We start from the raw sequence: 15,612 nt of genomic DNA on the forward strand, positions 1-15,612 counted from the left end.
TCACTTCTTCTGGTTAATTCATAAATATTTGATTTTTTTTCTTGATGCTATATAGCATTTTTTTCTCCTAATTTCTTTTTCAGTGGGTTCATTATTGATATACAAGAATGTTATGATTTTTGTCTCTTGATTTTATATCCTGCTAAATACTGAATTTGTATATTAATTCTCAATGTCTTTAAGTGAAATTTGTTTGGGTCTTCTATGTAGAAGATCATGCCATCTGCAAACAATGATAATTTTACTTCTTCTTTTCCTATACATATCCCTTTTATTACTTTTTCTGGCCTAATTTGCTCTTGCTAACATTTCAAGTACTATGTTGAACAGGAGTGGTTCATAGTGGACATCTATGACTTGTTCCTGATTTTAGAGGAAAAGATTTCAGTTTTCTCCATTTAATAGGATGTTTACAGTAGGTTTGTTGTAAATAGATTTTCTTCAATTGAGATAAGATACTTCTACACCTATTTTCTTCAGTCTTTTTTTATCATGAAAGGATATTTGGTTCTGTCAAAGGCTTTTTCAGCATTGGTTGAGATGGTCATTTTAATAGGAAAATGAAAAACCAGTTACTATATATATATACATATATATACATATATATACATACATATGTATATATATATATATATGTATGTATATATATATATGGTTTGAGGTTTGGTAGCCAAAAGTAGAAAGATTTTTGGTACCTCTGCTTTCACTATGAAGTAGAAGGCAACATTATTTCCTAACTATGAAAGAGAGGGTAGAAAGTTTAGAGATTTGAGTATCAGAGATTGGAATTGAGCTTGTGGAAGAATATAAAGTGCTGTCTAAGGAAAACAAGAGTCTTGGAAAATGCTATGACCAATGGATTTGGTAATCATGGATCTATCATAGCACTGAACTACATGATGGCAAATAATGTACAGCATTTCTTTCTGACTGTTCAGCTACTCAGTACTAGCTCAGAAGAACTCAGTTCAGGCAGATTTTATATAGATTTTCTTGGGTGAGCAAAAGAGAAGGCCACTAAGACAAAAACATTCAAGATTGTTTCAATAGTGAATGAAGGGCTGTACCATGGTGTCTAAATCTAGAGAAGAAACTAAAGATAGCAGGGGGTTAATCAGAAAGTAGATCAATCTTTATACTTTGAGGTTTAGATGAGGTTATACAAACTTGAGAAAAAATAAAACATTCAGACAAAGAATCAGAACTGCTTTTATTATAGAATAAAAACTAGTAATAGAGAATCTGAGATTATTGATATAATTATCATCACCATCATCATTATTGAAATGGAATGGGTTTTGGCCCAAGGTGACAAAAGTAGTAGGATGATGTATGTATATGTTACACATGTGAAAAGTGAAGGGATAGAAGTGGTGGCAGGGTTTGGACTTGGGCACAAAGAAAGATTCTGAATTAAGAAGATTCAAAATGGAACTAGTAAAAGAAGAAGTAGAGGGCATTACAGTCAAATGGAATGAGCCACAAAGAAGTTGGGTTTTCTTGTTTGGCTTGTCTCGCTTGCTTGTATTATGCACAGAAAACTAAATGATCTGGAAATAGCAACAGAAACAAAAGATTACAACCAATGTCTTGTGTCACAGCGATGTGTAAGTAAGAAAAAAGCGTCTCTAAGAAGGCTTCAGGAAAATGAATCAGGTTTGATCTCAAAAGATAACAATAATGATCAATGAAGTGCTTGGGGATAGATAGAGTCCAAAGAAGATATCAAAAAATATAGGCGGGGAAGGGAACAGCAGAAGACTGGTCTGTGGAAAATCCCAGCATAACAAGGAGCACAGATATGCATAGGAGGACATATAGTCAAATGGGTCATATTGGAAAATGAGTAAAGAAAAGAAGAATGTGTAGTGTCTTGATAGCTTCTTATCAAAACTGCACTGAATGCACAGGTCTCTCAGAAGTGAGCTGTGGCCTAGGTAAAATGGGGGAAATCTCAGTCAAACTGGTAAGAGTCACCTAGCCAGAATTCAGCACCTCAGAAAAGCCTCAGAGCTCATATCTAGTTAGGCATGTTGATTCACCAGAGGAGACTGGAAGCTCTAGGGGAGCATTGGTCAAAATGAGGCCATCCATCACTAGCAACAGAGTTGTATGGCATGTTCATCAAAATACAGATTCCTAGGTCTCATCACAATCCTACTGAATCAAAATCTCAGCAGCTGAAGTCTATAGATATTTTCCAGGTGATTATTAAGACTATTCAAGTTTGAAAAATATTCCTTTTCTTTTTAACAAGTTTATAGATAACTCTGCATGCTAGCATTTGTAAATAAGTGCTGGAAGTAGGTGTAAAGCTTGAGCAGAGTCTGTGAGGTTCATCAGCTGGTCAGTGGATGTTGAGGCCTGGTTGGGGTGGCACAACTAAATTCCTGAAGCTTTTAATGATCAGCTGAGTTTTAATATCTTTTTTTTGACAGGCTTGGGATTTGAGTAGTAGGATTCAAATAAGATTAGAAAGACTGGGAAGTTTGAAAACAGTTAACTGACTGAAAAATAAAACAAAAAACAAAACCTGGCTAAGTTCCCAAAATAATCTACTAAGGAAACAATACAGCGAGTAAAAAAGATGTGATATTTGGTGGGTGGCTATCCAGGATTTGGGAAACAGATGGGTGAGGGCATGAGGTAGAGAAAAAAATAAAGATAATAGTGCTTTTCCTCTTGAGTAAATAGTTAACTAAAATACAAACTACAAGGCCTCACTCTTCAGAAACAGTCAGTAAGATCAAGGAAGGGACAAGTAGGGAGCATTTTCAGTAAGCACCAATTACCTGCCAGCGTTTTCAAATTCAGGTGATCATGGGCCACACTTGGCAAAATACTGGGTTAGAGAGATGATAACACTGTTAACAGAAATAGGTCGTACACAAGAAGGAGGTATAGGGCAGGTGGCAAGGGTGGGGGGTCTTAGAAATCCGCAAGATAAAATATTTATAGATGCCAAAAGAAAACAATGCACTTGCTTTTTTGAAACCTAATAGAATTAGCTGGTCCGAACATAATTGTATTATAAATCCTTCGGCCCCCACCAAAAAAAACCCCATAAATATTTTACTTACTTTTATTTTAATGCCATTTTAATGCACAGATTGTTGTGGCATCTGGACACATGACATACTTGAAAACAACACATTAAATTTATACTGCCCAGAATAGACCAAAAGCTGCCTTGCGTGTACCATCAACACTCCTCACTGGGGGAGGGGGTGCTGCATTAGCTGGGTCCTCTGGAATTATTTTTTAAAATTCTGAACTGTGAACAAATATAAAAGAGGCAGGGACTTCAGATCTGAAAGGCTACATAAGGGAGACAATGTCTATCTACATAAGGGAGACAATGTCTATCTACATAAGGGAGAGAAATTCCCAAACAGGAAAATTATTATTACAATTCACCAAGATTTTACTTCAGCAAAACAGGACATACTCTCAGGTAATTCCTTGTATTATATTTGTAAAAGGATGTATGTAGGTTAGTTAAGCTAGAATTGGTCAGAGATACCTAATATAAACCTGTAGTTATCAAACTAAAAACTCATTAATCACAGAATTACATTATGCTATCAATAAAAGTTATTTTATGTAAACTGTTCTTGCAAAAATGTTTTTAAAGCTTACAATAATATGGCACCAAATAATTAAACTTTTACTATTACCAAGTGATTCTATAAGATGCTGTAATAATGCAGGCAGTTGGGCACTGTGCACGAGAGCTTAATAAGTTAAGAGGAATGAGAAAAAGCAAGAGTATAGTTAGCTTCAACATTTCTGAGGTTGAGAAAGGGAAGTTTCATATCCACCCAAACTGTTAATTGATGCACCTTCAGACTGTTTGTCCTCATGAGACATTTGGAGTTTTAGGCAAAGGTCACAATACTTGAATTTTCAATGTGTGTAATCCCTTTAAACTATGCTATTTTACAAGAGTTATATGAATGCCATCATTGATTCATTTACTATATAACTAATAAAATCTTTACTTCATCCATCTGGTGTCAAAACTAGTAACTAAAGGATGAAGAAAAACAGTAAGTTCTAAACATCAACATCTCAGACAGCATCTGCTTTTATCTCTATAATTCCTGCATAAATAGACATATTCATTTTATTAAGATTTCCCTTTTCTTGGATTCCAGTAGAACATTACTGTATTATTATGATTAAAATTTTTCAATAAACTTCTCTGAAACAAATATTTATTAGTCAAAAATACTTCTTTTTCTCCATTTAGCACAAATGATCAAGGAATTTGATGAGGAATTTCAAAATAATATGTCACATTTCAAAGTATGTGTTTTGCTAATTCTTTCCTAATCTAGCTCTCCTTTCCTCCTTAAGCTATGTAATAAAATTCATCCCATACAAATTGTGAAGGCTACTATCAAAAGATGCCCAAAAAAGTGAGATTTTAGCTGTGTCCTGTTTTCATCTTCCTTGCTCTTGTTATTTTAAAATACAATACCTGTTAGTCAGCTATTGTAAGAATAATGATTCCCAAAAATGTCCATATCATAGACTCCAGAACCTGTGATCATGTAATTGTATATGACAAGGGGAAATTCAGGCTGCAGATAAACTAAGTTTTCTAATCCAGTTAACTCTCAAATAAGAAGATTATCCTGGATTATCTCAGTTGGCTCTAAGTAATTACAAATCCTTAAATGTAGAAGAGGCTGCTGAAAAGTCATAGAGACTGGAAGACGCTGTGTTGCTGGCCTAGGAAATGGAGAAAGGGGCATGAGCCAAGGCATGTAAGTGGCTTCTAGAAGCTGGAAGAGGCAGGGAAACACATTTTGCTCTAGAACTTCCAGAAGGATGCCAACATTTTGATTTTAACACAGTGAAACTCACTTTAGATTTCTAAATTCCAGAACTGTGAGATTATATATTTGCGGGATATTTTTAAATCACTAAATTTATGGTAATCTGCTAAAGTAATAAAAGAAAACTTATAAAAAAATATGTTTGTGTTTAGATGAAATATTCTAATATATTCTGAATCTATGAAACTCACTATCTCTACCCAACTTTGGCTAATTCAAATAAAGTTAACATTTTTACTTTTCTTAATAGATGTGCATTTACACTGAAACAATGAACACGTCCCCAAATATGGTAGTTTTACAATAAGCTATTAGGTTTGGGAAATCTACTGAAAAGCTTGAAAATGCCATGTTCCAATTCTATTTGTCCAATTTTTCAATGTACATGCATTATCATCTCATGGAGCTTCTATTTTGTGTAAAATATAGGAAACAGAGGCCTGGATTATTGGAAAGCTGATTTAGAAGGACTGTAAAGAAATGGGATAAAAGCTAACAAGACCTGACTTACACGCCTATCTATGAGTTCCTAGCTTCAGATAAACGTGTTAATAAGATCTAGAGTAAGAGGACCATATAATTTACCATCCAAAGTAGGAGACTTTTGTGAGTGAAGGGGGGGCGGGGTTCCCATCATACCAAGACAAGTGCAAAACAGGACAATTCCAGGACAACTGGGATATACCTTTGCCTCAACTATGAGCACAGAAGAAAAATTCATAATACACTGTACCTCAAATAGCTTTATTATCCATAAGACACTGGAATACAAGAATGACAAATCTTCTTTTAGAATACTTATGTTTCAGGAAATAGATCACTATTTTAAACTATACCCAAATCAGCTATAAGAATACAACAAGCAAAGATTGTGGTACTAAGAGAACTGTCCATATATACAAAATCATTCTGAGACACGGTACTGCATGGTATATATGCAGAGTCCTAAAACTTTCAGCTGTAGGTTTTTAGGACTTGACTCTCCTGATTGTCTTCCTACATCTCCATTTTTTCTCAGCCTCTATCAAAGGAACTCTTCCTTTCTGCCTATGAAACTCTGATGTATGATGTTCCCCATAGTTCAACTACTCCATATACTATGACTTCTTGGGTGTCTCATTCTTTCAAATACATACCAAGTACCTTTCTCCCCAGCACTGACTCTCTTCACTCATACCTACATCATTGTAACCAAGCATAACCAACCTAAATTTCTCAATTCTCGAAAAGCTACTTATTTTTCCTATTTCTCCCTTGCTGTTTTTTTGTTTGTTTAATCTCACAGAAAAAACACAAATATATCATAGGAATAACACAACAATAGTGTTCTTTTTATTGCATGTTGCCCTTAATGAGTGGTACTAACCTTGATCCCTTAATAAGGTGATATCTGCCTAATTTCTTCATTGTGAATTTAGTGTCTGCCCATTTGTAATCAATAAGTATTTACAATTAGTCTTGAAACTATATAAATTTTGTATTTTGTTCTTCATAAAATTTGCAACAACTAGTTTATCATTTATTGATATTTTTTGGTTGAGTTCATTAAACTTTAACAGTTTCCAAATGATGATTTTCAAATTTCATCATTCCTACTACATTTATTAGATAGTATTCTAATATATACAAAAGCAAGTTTTTCTCCCCATTTGTTTATTCATTTGTTTGTAGCAGTGTGTATTCATAGATTACTGTTTTATGCAATAAGTTAGAACTCATTTATGCAATTTCTTTATTTTGATGTTTGCATTGTCCTGAATTTGGCATGGAATGTCTTTCAAGGTGGTTTGTGTGATCATTTCTTAAACACCTTCTTATTTTCTGACACTTAAAATATTCATAGTTTATCCTGTGATTTCCCTACTCCTACCTTGGAGTCTGCCACTTTTTCAGGGGCCTCAGTTCCCTTTACTTGAAAATGGTTAAGCAGAAACTGAAATTTTGAGTCAAGGTTCATTTCTAATGTTCATTTGTAGAAGAAAATAAAGGTATTTGGAATGGAATGGATACTTCCAATCCAACATCACAGAATTCATTCTAGCTTTTCTTTTTCCACATTTCTATGTGTAACTTTCTTCTCTGATATTGAGAAATCTGTCAGACATTGTTATCAATGTAAGTTTTTCATCCTTAAAGTTTTGTGTGTATTTAGTGAAAAAAAAAACACCTAACACCTGTTTGCTTTAAACTTTGTGAATCATCTATGAACCAATGGATAAAAGACCATTTGAACTAAATCTACCAAATAGCTAACCTGGGTTGACACAGACCAAGTTGAAGATAATGTTAATATCAATTACTGAATATTTCATAGAAGCTGATCCCATTATTTTAAACCTTACATATATGTATCCTCCACTCTATAGCAAGGAAAGTAAGACTGTTCTCACATTAATACTGCCTATCCCTTGAAGCTGGTCATGGGATTTGCTTCCCCTAAGTATACAGCTTTCTATGGGAGGTGGAGATAATAGAATAAAATCAGAGTTCTTTGAAGACAAAAGGTTAGGATTCTACACAGAAATCTACAAATATCATTTCAATCTGTAGCCACATACTATTCACATTTATGTATTCACACATTAAAAAGTAGATGGTTTATAACAAATTGCTAACATTCAAGGTATATTTTGTGAAATTACACATATATGTATCGACTAATCTTTAAGATGTAAAATCTATGATTCTCACTTTTTTACTGTAAAACACAGAAACAAGATACTACTCAGTGAATTTCCTTGATTTGTATTAAAGGCAAGCAATTCTTTTGTTAATTTTGAATAATTTCAATGTGTATTATCTATTTTAAATAATTAGGTTTCAAAATTTAACAGAAATATCCCAGGAAAATAAGTTTATGCAGAGTAAACACAAAGCAATACAGATTTATCTTTCTTTGACTATCTCTCTATATGGCTAACTACATCAGGAATAATAAGCTGAAAAGCAAATTTCTAGTAAGGTACATAGTTTAAAAGACTCAAAGCTTGTTCCCTGACATAGTAAAAAATACTAGGGAAGCATACTAGACCAGAAGGCATAAAGCCTTAGTTCAGCCAAACCTTTTCACAAAAGACTGATGACCTTGACAAACTCATGTAGTTTCCTTTGTTAAACAATCCTAAATTCCTTCCCAGTTTTAAAACCCTAGTATACATGAGCATACATATTAGAGAATACATATTCTGGGAATAATTATTTCCAATCCCAGAAATGTGGGGGGCCTTGACCCCCGCTAGAACTCTTGAGTGCCTTTTACGGACATATCCGGGCCTGCTGCAAATCTACCCGGCAACAAGGAAGTAGCCCCAGTACCCTCCTCTCGCTCCTCCCCTCTAGCCCTACGGTATATATGTTGTAGCAGCTTCCGCAATAAACGAGACTTGATCAGAAACCTGTCTTGTCTCCATCTCTCGTGTCCCCTGTCCCTTCTCATCCTCGCTCCCCCTCTAGGGTCTTCGTTGACTTACCCGCGGGCCGGGACAAGTGGCGCCCAACGTGCGGCCAGAGAACGGGGGATCCAGTGAAGGACGCTGCTCAGGGGCCCTAAGATTAAGATTGAGGAACAAAGAGCACACTCGACACAGGAGAGGCTTGCAATTGACGTAAACCTGCCGTCTTTTTCGCACCTCGGTAAGTTGAGCAGCGATTATGGGACAGGGCATTAGTCAGCACGAATTGTTCGTGCAAGGTCTCAAGGAGACATTATAGGCACGAGGGGTAAAGGTTACAGTCAAACAATTGCTGAAATTTTTTTATTATATTAGAGATCTCTGCCCTTGGTTTCCCGCCAAGGGTACCATTGACGAGAGGTGATGGAAAAGAGTAGGGGAGGCCCTTAAAGATTATTATGCTACTTGCGGACCAGGAAAGGTCCCGATCACTGCATTTTCTTATTGGAATCTTATTAATGACATTATCTCTCAGAAAACCAAAGATCCGGTGGTGGCTCAAGCCATCCAGGTCGGGGAGATAGCTCTCCGATCGGAGGAAGGGTTGATCACTCTCCCTCGGAGTGAGGAGTTTGTAAATACCCTGCGGGACGCCAAGATGGCGCCGAGGCCCGAGCCCCTGCGGGACGCCAAGATGGCGCCGAGGCCCGAGCCCCTGCGGGACGGGACTCCTTCAAAGGATGAAGGAGAAGACTTGATGTCTTTTGATAGCGACGATGACTTAGACAAGGAAAAACAAAATGTTATTGATGAGGGCTTACAGGCGGGCTCTGCCGCTTCCAAGCCTTTTAAAAAAAAAGCTTCGGCGCTCCTCAGCTTCCGCCCCCGCTCTTTCAGCCCCTGCCTCTAACCCCGCCCCGCCTGTTAAGGAGGAACCAGCCTTGTAGCCTTCCCTCCGACACTTCAGAAACCCCCCCCTTCCCACAGAACGGTCCGGGGGAGGCTGACTGGACCAATCTTGAGGAGGAGGCAACCAGATATCGCAATCCTGATTGGCCACCCGTAGTTCAATGTCCGCCTCCTTATCTTCCAGAACCCAACACTCCCATTGCGCCCGCTTTGACATGCCCTGTTGTTGATCCCCAAAAGGAACTCTGGGACAAAATAGAATTTCTAAAAAAACAGATAAGGTTAGAAAAGGAACATCAAGACCTTATTACCCAGCTTGAAGGCTTAAGAACAGGCAAAGCCCATAAAAATGTCCGTAGAAAAGACACCCTTAAGCCACGACCCCCCATTAGAGGGGCGACCCCCAGGGTGCCATCTGGATCAAGGGTACCCCTAAAACTTGAAACTGTGGAAGTCTTTCCTGTAACTGAGACTGCTGACGCACAGGGACAGGCGTGGAGACACCATAGTGGTTTTGATTTCAAGGTTATTAAAGAACTTAAAACGGCCGCAGCTCAATACGGGGCCACTGCACCTTACACCATGGCTATTCTAGAATCGGTGGCAGAAAATTGGCTCACCCCAATTGATTGGCAGACTCTGGCCCGCGCCACCCTTACAGGAGGTGATTATTTATTATGGAAATCTGAATATATTGAAAATTGCCGAGATACTGCTAGACACAATGCTCAGGCGGGTAATGGTTGGATACTTGATATGCTTCTAGGGGATGGGGCCTATGCTACCAACGATCAACAGATGCAATTTGATGCGGGGTTATATGCCCAGATTCAGACCGCAGCCACTAGAGCCTAGAGAAAGCTCCCTTCTAAAGGGGATGTGAGTACTTCTCTCACCAATATCCGACAGGGGCCTGATGAGCCCTTCGCGGATTTTGTTCACCGCCTGCTCACAACAGCGGGTCAGATTTTTGGGAACACAAAAACCGGGACAGATTTTGTTAAACAGCTTGCTTTTAAAAATGCTAATGCTGCTTGCCAGGCCGCCATCCGCCCTTATAAAAAGAAAACTGATCTCTCAGGTTACATTCGCCTTTGCTCAGAAATTGGGACTGCCTACCAACAGGGACTTGCCAGGGCTGCCGCCATGCAGGGTTACACGGTCAAACAGTTTTTGTCGCTTTGTCACACCGCCCGGGTAACAAATGTTTCCGGTGCGAGACAACGGGTCATTTTGCCAAAGAATGTCAGGCCCCTAGGACGTCGGCCCCTAGGGCCACACCTCCGGGGCCTTGCCCTCGATGCAATAAAGGGAGACATTGGACAAATAAATACAAGTCCATGACTGACGCTCAAGGCTGGCCCCTCCCGCTTGTCCATAACCCGGACCAGGGAAACGGGAAAGGGGGCCAGCCCCGGGCCCCCACACCCAAACAAATTTACGGGGCGCTCAATTTTGCTCCAGCAAACAACAATCCATTCCAGACCTCTTCAGAGCAACAACGAGAAGTGCCGGACTGGACCTCAGTTCCACTGCCCACACAGTATTGACTCCAGAAATGGGGATACAGGCCCTTCCAACAGGGGTCTTTGGGCCCCTGCCTAAGGAAACCTTTGGGCTTGTAATAGACAAAAACAACAGCACTATAGATGGGCTGCTGATCTACCCGGGGGTGATTGATAGTGATTATTCCGGAGAGATTAGAGTTATGGTTTCTTCCCCCAAAGTCATTAACACCATTCAATCAGGCCGAAGATTTGCTCAATTGTTACTCCTTCCCCTTCTCTCTACCTCTAATAAGGCTCTTAACAACGCCCGAGGCAGCCAGGGATTCGGCTCATCCGATGTCTACTGGTCGGAGATGCTTTCAGCCCAGAAGCCTCTCATGACCTTGTGGTTGGATGGGAGACAATTTTCTGGATTGGTAGACACTGGTGCTGATGTAACTCTCATCAAGGGAAAAAATTGGCCTCAGGCATGGCCATTAAAAGACACCCTCACCCATCTCAGGGGTATAGGTCAGAGTCAAAATCCTAAACAAAGTGCCAAAGATCTGACCTGGAGAGACCAAGATGGTAATCAGGACACCATTCAACCTTATATCATCTCAGGGTTACCCATTAATCTATGGGGGAGAGACCTATTATCACAAATGGAGATGATTATTTCTAGCCCTAATAAAATTGTCACTACACAGATGTTTAAAAATGGGTACATTCCAGGCAAAGGGCTAGGTAAACACTCTACAGGTATTGTACAGCCCATTGAGCCAGTCCTTTGTAGCTTCAGCTATTCAGGCCGTACGTAAATCTTGGGCCCAAATGTATGTTATACACTATATGGATGTCACACATTACCCTAAATTTGGAAATTTTAAATATATACATGTCAACATTAATACATATAGTGGATTTGTATTTGCCACCCTACAATCCGGGGAGGCTACTAAACATGTAATTGCCCACCTTCTAGTTGCCTTCTCAGTACTTAGATGTCCACAACAAATTAAGACAGACAATGGTCCAGGCTATGCCAGTTCTGGCTTCTCAAAGTTTTGCAAACAATTAGACATAACACACATAACGGGAATCCCATATAATCCACAGGGACAAGGCATTATAAAAAGAGCCAACCTCACACTCAAACTTACATTAGATAAAATAAAAGGAGGGGAATGGTACCCTATCAAGGGGTCACCTAGAAACCTGATATCACATGCACTATTTATTCTTAACTTCTTAAATTTGGATGCCAAAGGTTTATCTGCAGCCAATCGTTTCTGGCAACCAGAGACGCAACGACAATTTGCCTCGGTGATGTGGAAAGACCCCCTGGACCACTCATGGCACGGGCCCAATCCTGTACTTATCTGGGGCCGAGGATCAGTGTGTATTTACTCCAAGGAAATGAAGTCAGCCAGGTGGCTCCCAGAATGCCTAGTAAAACAAGTCGATAGGCGTGCTGATGATGCCGATGACCTGACATTGTCCAATCTTAACCAGTTAACAACGGCGCCTACAATTACAATCTAATAATCATCAAGAGTATAGTATAATTCAATTTGGTTAGTTATATTTGGGTGCACCCTAATTTTATACACTGTCTTATATGTTTGTCTATTGTCTGTTGTTTGTGTTCGTACAGTTGAGCTCAATATGTTCCTTCCCTTTCATAGGATATTCGCCTATTGTTAAATTGATTTACAGATAAATATGACTGAATTAAAGACATGCCTTCCTTTCCAGGTTGTTAATGGATCAAAGTACCATTGGAATTTATGTTGTGAAAGTAATGTGCATTACAAGCAATAATCAATTTGCAATTGACAGTTACAAAATAGGAAGATATAGACTCTTGTTTGTCAAAATGACTTAAGATGGGGACTCCCTTTGATGAATATAGAAGTGGCCACCCAGAAAATGATTATTCTGGTCTTAATTCATTAAAGGGACCCCCTAGTAAATTTTATATTATATAATCTTATGGGAGACATATCACAATGAATATTATCTAAATATGTTATAAATTGATTGTATTGGTTGTCCTTGATATTTAAGCACTGAATATGTTGTTACAAAATGTTTATATTGGTTAAGTTCTGAATATGTTATTGTAGTATGTCCACATTGGTTATCTTCAAAAGCTTAATCAGGTTAGCCTAACTCTCTTATCTACAGCCCAGCCTTGTTTACATCGCAGGATGAAATTTTGCTTACAGGTTAAAGAGATGACATCCCTGAATCTGTTGCATGGTCTGTTGCTGTTCCTGGCCACCACAGGCCCCAATCCATATATCTGATGGTGGTGGGCCTTCAGATCAGCTCAGGGAAGAGCGAGTACAAAAACTACTTGAGACTATCATCCAAGAGATGTATCCCTCCCTAAATTATCATCCACTGGTCCTTCCCAAACCTCGAGGCCCAGACCCTGACGCCCAAACTCTGAGTGTCCTAGAGGCCACTTATCATTTGATCAATACATCCAACCCCGCCTTTGCTGCGGATTGTTGGCTATGCTTGACTCTTGACACACCCCTGCCCCTCGCCTTGCCAGTTGTCGACCAAACTGACTATGCCAACAGTTCTAGTTACAATTGCAGTTTTTCTCTGCCCTTCAGGGTCCAGCCAGTACAGTTCAATGCCTCAGTTTGTTATCTAAATTCGGGCCACAACAATAGCTTCGATATATGTGTTGGAGTCCAAAATTTCTTTCTCTGCTCGGTAGTGCTTAATGGCCCTGCCGCCATTTGCCCTGCCCCGGGTCACGTGCTCGTCTGTGGAGGGAGCTTGGCATTCATCTCCCTCCCCACTAATTGGACTGGGCTGTGCGTGGTGGCGACTGTCCTCCCGGGCATCTCCCTTATTCCTGGAGATGAGCCAGTGCCCTTGCCCAGCTTTGACTATATCGCTGGGCGACATAAAAGGGCCATCTCACTGGTCCCCTTGCTCGTGGGGCTAGGGGTGTCCGGCGCCCTTGCCACTGGCTCTGCTGGCGTTGGGGTGGCGTTACACTCCTATGCCAAATTATCCAACCAATTGATTAATGATGTTCAAGCTCTCTCCAACACTCTTACAGATATACAAGATCAGATCGATTCCCTGGCTGAGGTGGTCCTTCAAAATAGAAGGGGTCTGGACCTCCTCACAACAGAACAAGGAGGGATTTGCATAGCCTTAAATAAACATTGCTGTTTCTATGCCAACAAATCTGGGATTGTCAGGGAAAAATTCGCGAACTTCAAGAAGATTTAAACAGAAGACGACAAGAACTCATTCAAAATCCCCTTTGGACTGGCCTCAATGGTTTTCTCCCCTATCTCCTCCCTTTGTTGGGGCCTCTATTGGGTCTACTCTTGCTCATTTCTTTAGGGCCCATACTTTATAACAAAATCGTGGCCTTCCTAAAAGCCCAAATCAAGGCAATAAAAACAGCGCCCATACAGGTCCATTATAATCGGTTAGCCATGGCTGATCAGGATGAGTACCTGGTGAGAGGGCTGGCAAGCCAATGACGGGCAACTGAGCAAGCGTGCCATGCTGTAAAAAGGCCCTTGTGTGCCGCCTAAGACAGGTGCCAGAGCATTGATTCTCTGGTTAACCGATGACGGGTAAGGTGCACGGTGCAGACACGTATGTTGCTCTGACCCAAGACAGGCTCAGCCCCCGCAGGCTTGGCTCTCCTGACGCCTTTCTTATAATTATAATTTTAAAGGGAGGACCTGTGGGGGGCCTTGACCCCCGCTAGAACTCTTGAGTGCCTTTTACGGACATATCCGGGCCTGCTGCAAATCTACCCGGCAACAAGGAAGTAGCCCCAGTACCCTCCTCTCGCTCCTCCCCTCTAGCCCTACGGTATATATGTTGTAGCAGCTTCCGCAATAAACGAGACTTGATCAGAAACCTGTCTTGTCTCCATCTCTCGTGTCCCCTGTCCCTTCTCATCCTCGCTCCCCCTCTAGGGTCTTCGTTGACTTACCCGCGGGCCGGGACACAGAAACACATTTTCCACATTAGAAGAGGCATAGTTATACATAATTTTTAAACATACATTTTTTTAAAACCACTGAAATATACGTCGACTGAAATAGCTTAATCTAAATATACAAGGGGAATCAAAACAGCCCAAGGCAGCCATCAGAATGCTTTTTATGGTTATTTTGTTTCTAGTAGTTTTGTAATTCCGTATTACTTATTTTAAAATAGCTTTTTTAGCAAGTAGATGTCAAAAGTATTAAAAAACTATATATATATATATATATATATATTCAAATGTATAGAAGTTACACTAAATGTATTCATTATACTGAAGTCCCATGTGATTATATCATTACCACTTCACTAATAGGAGAATTTTTCAAGCTGGTAGTTTTCAGACTGTGGCATTTAAAGTTGTATTTACAAATTATGATGCAATTTACACATTTATAAAACCACTAAATTATACTACCAGAGAAATACAATAAAGGATACTGAGTTTACAAAATCAAGAAAACAATGCCAAAAAAGTTAATGGAAAGAAATGTTGGCTTATAGCTAATATAAGTCTACTATTGAAAATAGAGAAAAAAGTACACTATAAAAAGCATAATTAATATTTCTGTTAAAATGGATTGATAGCAAAAAGGGTTTCTTAGATATGACCCAAAATTCAAATGAGAAAACAAGAAATTCTACCTTGTACCATGTTTTGTGTCTTTCATCTCCTATTCTCAAATACCTACTCTATCAAGTGGGGAATGCCTTTCATAAGGTATTTCATTTAAAAAGATGTCAAACTGCTCCTGGATAGTGATAGTTCACCTTTTGAAAAGCATTCAGTTTCATAAAAAAAAGAAAGAATGCTAGCAAATAAAAATATAGATTTGAAATAAATTGTTCAAGAGTAATGACTCCAACTTTCATCAAAGTTGTGGACTACAAGGACTAAAAGATGTGAATGGTAAAATGTTTAGAAATTAAAGCTTAAAT

General features: G+C 39.2%; 1 protein-coding gene and 1 pseudogene across 3 annotated transcripts in view; one reads left to right on the forward strand and one right to left on the reverse strand.

Annotated features, from left to right (window-relative positions):
- Positions 1-15,612, reverse strand: part of Triqk (triple QxxK/R motif containing) — a 74,931-nt gene that overhangs the window by 40,533 nt on the left and 18,786 nt on the right. The gene's annotated exons all lie outside the window — the stretch shown is intronic.
- On the forward strand, positions 8,042-14,544 carry LOC147824056 (syncytin-1-like; annotated as a pseudogene). The gene is made up of 2 exons (XR_015442804.1): positions 8,042-8,477; positions 11,903-14,544. The product of XR_015442804.1 is annotated as a syncytin-1-like (transcript).

Source organism: Heterocephalus glaber, unplaced genomic scaffold (genome assembly GCF_053883595.1).
Source record: "Heterocephalus glaber isolate CG9 unplaced genomic scaffold, H.glaber_assembly_v1.0 deba00001555, whole genome shotgun sequence".
Taxonomy (NCBI): domain Eukaryota; kingdom Metazoa; phylum Chordata; class Mammalia; order Rodentia; family Bathyergidae; genus Heterocephalus; species Heterocephalus glaber.